The sequence below is a fragment of the Pinus tabuliformis genome, chromosome 5_1, assembly GCF_031772625.1.
Source record: "Pinus tabuliformis cultivar Carrire ecotype Pingquan chromosome 5_1, CPIR1, whole genome shotgun sequence".
NCBI classification, from domain to species: Eukaryota; Viridiplantae; Streptophyta; class Pinopsida; order Pinales; family Pinaceae; genus Pinus; species Pinus tabuliformis.
Window position 1 is genome coordinate 208,064,916 of NC_142305.1, and position 9,248 is coordinate 208,074,163.

Consider the following 9,248-nt stretch of genomic DNA (forward strand, 5'->3'; position numbering starts at 1 on the left):
ACGGCACAAAGCCTACCAATTTCCTTCGACCCGCCTGACAATATGGAGCGGGGCGGCCCGGGGGTGGCCCTGCGAGGCGGCCAGGGGGTGGCCCTGCGCGCGCCAGTCAGTTTTTAAAAAATTTCCCCTATATTTTCAATTATATTGAAAATTCATTTAAAATTTAAAAAAGAAAATGTACCGACGCTTATTTTATTTTAGCGAGGAAACGTATACAATTCTAAAAAGCATGCAACTGTTTGACCATTATCGAGGTCAGGTTTTAACTCTTACGTTTCTACGTTTTGATTTTAAATTTTAAAAAATGTGCTGATAAAATATCTAAAAATATCTAAACTAAAGTATACGAGTCTAAAATAAAATATCAAAAAATATGTTTTTTTACTTAATTGTCTAAGTCAAATAATATAGGGGGGTGGCCGCGCGCAGGGCCACCCCTGGGCCGCCCCGTTACAAAACCCTCCATATCATGAACAAGAATATTCCTTAAAACTCATCCATCCATCCATGCTCAAAATATTGATCATGTGATGTCTAAAGGTGGGAAATAACAAGATCTTGAAATTAATAGAGCTAACCAATGCCTTGTAAGTACAATAATCAAAATTCACTATTTTATAAATATCTATATATGTTATGGATAATCTACAACATATTGTTACATTTCTTAGGACTACCTGGAATGCTAACAATTAATGCAGGGATGTTTACAATTCAGTGCCATGTCCCTATGTTTAAATTTTCTACCATATTAACATTTTAATTTCATTTGTGTGCATTAAATGTTCCACCATATTAACATTTTAATTTCATTTGTGTGAATTAGATGTATACTGAATAATTTCCTTACATAGTAACGAATTATAAACAGGATGTGTACTAAATATATCCCATGCATAGTAACTAATTATAAACCGGAGCAAATTATAAAGCATTACTAAGATAAAACACTTTACCAATCCAATCTAACACTAGGTTTCAAATGACATTCATTATTTATTATCCATAAACATTTTTTCAAAATAGTTTGGAAATTTATTTCAATTGAAACAGAGACATCAAAGTAGTTAGCACAAAATGACCACTTAAAATTCTTAAAGGTAGACCAATGCTCTGAAATATATTGAGGCAATGAAATTATTAACACATGTCTAACATATCAAACTAGACAGGCCCCGTCATCTAAACAATATATATTAGGATACCAATGATAGTTATCCATATCGAATGGAAAACCAACCGTTGTAGACTGACTAAATCACTTAGAAATTATGAGAGTATGACCGTCACTCGGCTGCCCCTGTCGTCTTAATTATAAAAAAGAGCCTCTACGGATATGGTGACATTATGTATTATCTGGTGACATTGCGTATTATCTGAAGCAACCAGTACATTATCATGTGCCAACTAATGGCAATAGACGCATTTCTAACATAACTTTATTATTATTTCATTGGAACAATTCCACGCATGTATTCCCCTTGCCCATGCCAAAGTTAACGACGTTGTTTTTTCTGATAAATATTTTTTCATTTTGGGTTCAATTTTGGTAAGTAGCAGTTATCGCTTGACAATATCTGTCTGTCTATCTATGAAATAGCTGTGGTATGGCGACAAATATATATTTCTAAAAAAAGTTGTTCGAGGGGAAATTTTTTAAAAACTGACTGTCGCGCGCAGGGCCACCCCCGGGCCGCCCCGCTCCATATTGTCAGGCGGGTCGAAGGAAATTGGTAAGATTTGTGCCGTAAATTACTTGCAGGAAGGAGGAGGATTTGGGGAGTGGCTGCAGGAGATGGTCGGGCGATACCATTCGAATGGTGGAGAAAACGAGGTGAGGTGCTCATCTGTGGTTGTGCAGCACATGGAGGCACCGGTGAGCATTGTCTGGTCACTGATTCGGAGATTCGACAAGCCTCATCTCTATAAGAACTTCGTCTGCACCTGTAGCATTCAGGGTGAGGGCGATTCGAAGGTCAAGGTCGGCTGCCTCAGGGAGGTTGAAGTTGTGTCTGGTCTCCCTGCGGTCACGAGCATCGAGCGACTGGATATTCTGGATGAGGAGCAGCATATTCTGAGCTTCAGCATCGTGGGAGGCGAGCACAGGCTCAACAATTATTGATCCATGACAACTCTGCATGAGAGGCTTATAAATGGAAAACCCGGAACCATTGTGATCGAATCGTACGTGGTGGATGTGCCACAAGGGAATACAAAAGAGGAAACCTGTTTATTAGTAGAGACCATCATTAAAAGCAATTTGAATTTTTAAAATATGGCTGCCGCGTGCAGGGCCACCCCTGGGCCGCCCCGCCCCGCCCGACCGGCAGCGGGTCGATTCCCGGAATCGACCCGCTGCCGGTCGGGCGGGGCGGTGTGGCTCGGGGGTGGCACTGTGGCGCGCAGCGCCACCCCTGGGCCGCCCCGCCCCGCCCGACCGGCAGAGGGTCGATTCCGGGAATCGACCCGCCGTCGGTCGGGCAAGGCGGGGCGGCCCGGGGGTGGCGCTGCGCCTAATCTTCCTGGCGACTTGAGCTTATGCTTTGGCTGAGTGCATCCCTCTTAAAATTCCAAGACACAAATTTCCATGAGCTACTCCCATTGGCCTTATTGTCATACTGCCTGATTAAAGAATAAGTTGGCAAAATCGATCTTTCAAACTTTTTAGTTTGAATCAAGCTTGAAAATGCAACTTTAGAGCTTTGAAGTAATACATTGATCATGGCCGGTGAATGGTTCATGGGTTTAATTTACGATCACACCTTTGTCTAATAATCCATAAAACGGCATACAAAGAAGCGTTTGTTTGAGACCATGATATCTAAGAAAAATCCATCCCTTGAAAATGACTTCGTCATAAAAAATAAGATTTACGAAAATCATTGTTTCAATACCATTAATGTTTATGATTTTGTGACAACCACATTCTAGCACTATGTGTCCACAGTTCCCATAAGCGGAGTCACCAAAAAAATAAGATTTACGAAAATCATTGTTTCAATACCATTAATGTTTATGATTCTGTGACAACTACATTGTAGCACTATGTGTCCACAGTTCCCATAAGCAGAGTCACCAAATATTCGTTTTCCTCAAAATACATTCAGTTTCATGGGCATTAAAATTATTTTGTAACTAATTCTTGAGAAAAATGTTTCTTGATATCAGTTGATTCAGAGTACATTAATAATAGAATTTACATTAACTAGATATGCCACGTAATGTTGAGGAAATTATGATATATAATGTTTTATAATGTTTATTTGTGTTTAGTTGTTTTTTGGTATCTAACAATTATTTTTGTAATTTCATAAATTTTTCATACACATTGTGAAGGCATTAATGGGTTTCCATAAGGAATAGAAATTTACCTTATAAAATTTAGTATGTTGTCCCACTATGAGCACCTACAAATAACACATTGGTTCGATACAATTTTATTGGGAGGAATCTAATAGAAACATTGTGATAAATCTTAGATGGAAGGAGTGACAAGGAAAAGTTTATCAAAACATGTAGTGCCATTAATGAAGGAAAATATACAATGCAAAATGTGATTCATTCAAATATTGATGAATACAGGTTTTATGCGTATTCCATTTTGAAACTAAAACAATAATTTTGTTAGGATTGATTTTAGATGCTTCTATGTACATCATATGCAAAGCAACATTTTTGTCAATATATCAATGTTAAAGAATCCTTGATGGGAATAAATATTGGTAATGGATTTAGGAGGTCTCGCACAAATGGTGGGCATGTAGGGCCAATATTCTCAAAGAATATTGGAATTCTTGGAATGCGTAAGCAACTGAATTGTGCATGCATAGTCACGAACTTGGTGTGCATTATGAAAAATAATGAATGGAAAGTTGTAGAGGCTCTACAAAGGTTGGGAGTATTTCCCCATGCCCCCTTATATTAGCAATGTCAACTATAGTGTCATTTACAAGTGAATTGTTGAAAGCAAATGTTCACAGTGGTTTTTGGTGTTGATGAAATCTCAACTAATGGTGTTGTTATTCACAATGAGAAAATGCTTGTATAAACACCATATGGACTAAGACAAATGTTATGTGTAAAAAGTACAACAATTTATTAAATACTAACCTATTATATTTTTATAACAAACATGATGTTTGAAATTCAAAACAATTAAAGTGCAAATTATGAATGCTTAATGGGGATTACATCTAGTAAGTTGTTTTGTTGGTTAGGTAAACCAAATTCCAACAGCTTAAAATCTATATATCAAGCCTCTAAAATTACTCTTTTGCATACCTATTTTATAAAAGGAAAATGTTGCTTTTTGTTCTACCAAATTTCTAAGTCTAAGAAACAATGTACAACGTAATTTTTCTTCACATCTTAAGTTTTGAAGAATTTCTATTAAGTTCAAACCATAAATAAATAGTATCACCACATCACTTATATATATATATATATATATATATATATATATATATATATATATATATATATATATATATATATATATATATATATATATATATATATATATATATATATATATATATATATATATATATATATATATAATGGTATTGATATTTATATTTTGATTATCTATATGAGTTGAATTTGTAAAAATTTAGAACTATTTTCCTTTTATATATCTTTACTCAAATCCAAAAAAATAAAATAAAACAATATAATTAGAAATTAATAAAACTTATCTTACAAAATATAAGATGACATTCATAACTTCTTGCCTAAAATATTTATGCATAACAAAAAAAATATTATTATAAAACCATGTTTTTTTGAATTAATACATATTTCAGAATAAAATTTTATTATACTAATAATAATTGAATTTAAAATCACATATTAACTAAATATGAAATCTAAAATATATAAAACTTATATTTATATAAAAGAAAAAGTATTCGTGTACCGATTTTTATTCACTTTAATTTTAAAAAAAACCTCAACTAATACAGCCTCCAAATTCTAATATTTCAGAATGTTTCAAATACTAAAAAAAACAACATATCTTAATCAATTCCTATTCAATTTATTTAAAATAAACCTTTTAACTATAAATTAAATTATAAATACAGCCTCCAAATTCTAATAGACACCTGTCCAATCATGCTTCTTGAACCGTTCAAAAACGCAATGTCGTCTATATCGGCACGCTGGTCCTCGTAATCATTACCTCGATTTTGGTGAGAAAAATTTGGACTCAGTGTACCTATTGTTAAAGCCCCACAACTTACGATGTGTTAAGAGTTGAATGGTGTCACATGTCCATATATTAAACACAACATTATATAAATAAAATAAAAATTTGTTTACATCTCCAATCCTAATTTTGTCTCTTTAACTCCTTTTGGCATACTTATATCATTGATGATTATAAATCAAAATAATGAGTTTATTATTAACACAAGCGACAGTAAGTGCCTTAATAATTCATAACAACTGGGATTTGATTGATATCCACATCGATTATATGTGTTCTCAAAATTTACTTTGGATTTCTTTTAAAAAATTTACATTTATATGCCAGTGCTATGTTGGACTTTATATTTAATGAGAAGCTCGACCTTAGTCTTGTAAACCAGCGCCAAATTTAATGATTCTGGCCTTTTGGCTTAGGTGCCAGTTCTTCGTGCTCCAGGTTGTCACTTCCTGCACTGCCCTCGGCATCCGTATTCTCATCAACGACTCTTGGCTACTTGCTGCATCGGGCGGCTGCTGGTGAAGTTGTTTCTACATTTCCTGGGAATAGCATCTCTGTCAAGTCTTTGTGTCATTCCAGAGCGAGACCAACTCTATTCAGGGTTTCATGGTTGTGCTTAGTGCCTTCTGGTTTGTTCGACCATAGATGTATTATGTTTGCTTATCCTCTTCGTCTTCCATCGCTATGGTTTTGTCTGGGTTGGTCGAACATAAAACATTTGATTCTTCTTAATGTTGTCAGAGTTCCATTCCTCAGCAATGGGGTTCTCACCATGCTTTGCGAGTATAAGTACTTATGAAATCATTTTTGGTCTTTCTATTCTTACAAATGACTACAATTTTGTTCGTACGAGGGTTTCTAATGTTGTTTCCATCCTCCGTGGTAGATTTCCTTTACAGGTTCAGGGGTTTCTGCTGCGCTGTGGAGAAACTCTCAATCTGGCTTCGATTGTGGCTGAACCTACCTTGCACCGAGTACTTACTCCTTTTTCTTTTATTTCTAAAGAAGGTTTTGCAGCCAAAGTGTTAGAGTTTCTAAATTGTAGAGATTAATTTCTTGTAGGGTTTGTCCATTGTTTGGAGCTATGGTGAAGCAATTTTTATAACTTAAACATCTATATCTAGGGTTGCCTTATGTGGCTTCGACCCATCGCTTTGTAAATTTGGGCGTATTTAGGCCATTGCTCTGTGTAATAGGGGTTTCGAAATAGAGGCATAGTTTGAACTTTATGTAACATTTATTTACATGTAAGATCTATGGTTGACTGCTATAGACTCTTATTTCTAAAGAGCGTATAATTTTACTTAGACTTTTTATGTCCAGAGGTGATGAACTTATGATTGTTTTGTTTGTTTATTGCGTTGAACCTCAGAACATATTTTAATACATGTTTGAGCTGTCAATTCAAAAGTATTGAGCCTTCACAGATCAGCTTTTTCTCTCTGGTTGATATTTAGCTAAAATGAGTGTTGTTTTTCTCTATTTATGCTCAGAAATCTAATTCTCAGTATCTTTGGCTGAGGTTGTAGTCTTTTGTAACCTCCAGAAGTCATGGTTTCCTATAATACATTTTAATCCTAAAGCTTAAGCTTCCATGTTACTCTTTGTGTGAATATGTGGTAATTTTCGTAGTTATTATGCATATTCGACATGCATTTATTTGACTAGGGTTTAAGAATTGAAATGTATATGGAACAGAGTTGTGAGGGTTCTGATTTCGAAAGCTTTAGATGTGTTCATCCTTAACCATATTTAATGAAGCATTTTTATGTTGTTGGATTATGTCTTAAGTATGATAAATTTTATTGTTTAAATATTTACAATGCAATATCAAATTAGAGATGTAATGTCTGTTTTATTCAATATACAAATAAAGACGTTTGATTTCATTCAGTGATATACTTTGTTCATAATGTCATGGTTTTTTAATTTTATAGTTGAAAAAATTTCAATTTCTTTTGTATCTATCATGGTGTGGTTGAAAACATGTTAAATTTATACTTAGGAAAGAAAAATGATATTCTACCAGAAACATTAATGTGTTTTTTCCTTAAAAATTAACTTTGTTTGAGACATAAAAAATTGGTTTTATTAGCATTTTTTAAAAAGTTTGAAAATTGACCCTAAAAAAAAAAACGTTATTCCAGTAGCATCACTTTCGTTTTGAAGCTATATTTTGCACGAAAATTTCGTAGTAAATTTCGTAGTCACCGCCATTTTTAAAACACGTTCAAAATTCACACCTAAAAAAAAAAACATCGTTCCAGTATACACACTTTTCGTTTTTAGCACTGTTTTTGATGTTTTTTTGGGGTTTTTTGGCCAGAGTTCCCGTTTTGAGTTTATAGTTCCTGTTTCAAAGTTTACATTGTTTCTAGAAGAAGTTTGTTTTATTATGATATGACTTTTATTATTGTTTGTTTGAATGGGAGTTTCATCAAATTGTTCTTGAATGATATAAGCAGAATCCTTATGAACTAATTTTCTTGATTGATGATGATTATCATTTCAATCAAGAGGAGTAATTATATAAGTTGGAAAGTTTTGTAATTCAATATTGTAAGTGGGCTAAGCTACAATAGTATTTAGATATTGAATGGGTTGTGTAGGTAATGGATTAGATCTTGGAGGAGGTTGGTTTGATGATAATTGTAATTTCTATGTTTCTAGAACGTGTGGTTGTTAAGGTTGAGTAGGATAGGAATTTTGAATTGCTAGGGATATTGGGTTTGTGGAGGATATTGTGGAAACTGTTAAGGATACCATGGATAAATTGGCATATTCCCATAGTTAGGCCTTTATCATCCTTTTTTCCAAGGTTGGTTTTGAGATTGTTGTGGAGGAATACAAATTTGTTGGGGATGTTATTGGTTTGAATAACAAGAATTAAATTTTTATTAAATTTTTGTTGGAAAATATGTTTCCGGTGATGTCAACATGCTAGGGGGAGCACATTTGGATTAGAACAAGAACAAATTGGATCAGTTAATCCCAGAGGGAGCATAGTTGGATCAATAAGAGCACATACATAGTGTTGTCATTGATGTCATAAAAGAAGTATCAGAAGAGTGATGAAGGTGTGATTAGAGGTAAGAAAGCAAAGTGTAATCAAGCCCTTTATCATTTAGTGAGCAATGTGCATCACAAGCCATCAAAGATCAATGATCCTTATTCATTTTAAGGAAACCCAACTTGCTCAGCCCTTAACTACAAAGGGGGTTTGAAATAACGTCAGGTATAAATATTGTTGAGGGCATGGCATTTGATGAATATATTCCCCCCCTCACCCCTCTCCCCCATTACCAAAACCACCATCGACCCACTCCTCCCCATTACGAAAACCACCATAGACCCACTCCCCCCTTCCAAATTAACTTAACATGATATAGAATTGGTTTAGACGATGTGGCTTTAGTAGGGCTAAATGTGACAAGTTTGGCGTCAATTAATGGATGGAAATATTGTCATTAAGTGTAGGTATGACTATTAGATGCTCACCCATCAGATGGTTTTTAATGCTAAAGTGCTTAATTTCCCCCAATATCTAATAGTCATGGCCCTTGGTCAAGTTCCTCATCATGAGATGGTTGAGGATTAATGCCTAAGAACTAAGCTCACTTGAACCATTGTGGACATATGAATATATGTAAGAATTAATAGATTTGTTTGATACTTGATAAGGTTGGCCATTGGTCAAGCTCTTGGTCATGAAGAACTTAAGCATTAAAACTTAAAGGCTAAATGCCCTTGGGCCCTTGGAACCATGGATGTGGAAAAGTTTGCAAATTTCTTTCATGCTTGATATGGTTGGCCCTTGGTCAAGCCTCTGTATGCATACTGCTAAGAATAACACCCAAGAGCTAAAAGCCCAAGCACCCCCATGAAACATCGAGTGAATGGGAAAAATATTTAATTAAAAATCTCTTTTATTTCCCAATACTCGATAGTTTGGGATATGCCAATGTGGAAGGTAACAAAGAAATGATGTGGTAGATGACAAAAAAGTGATGTGGCATGATAGGTGCAGTAGGTGATGCGG

The 9,248-nt window shown here is 34.6% G+C and overlaps 1 pseudogene; it reads left to right on the forward strand.

The window, feature by feature from the left end:
• The first annotated feature begins 42 nt into the window (after window positions 1-42).
• On the forward strand, window positions 43-2,272 carry LOC149164112 (abscisic acid receptor PYL10 pseudogene; annotated as a pseudogene).
• The last annotated feature ends 6,976 nt before the right edge of the window (window positions 2,273-9,248 follow it).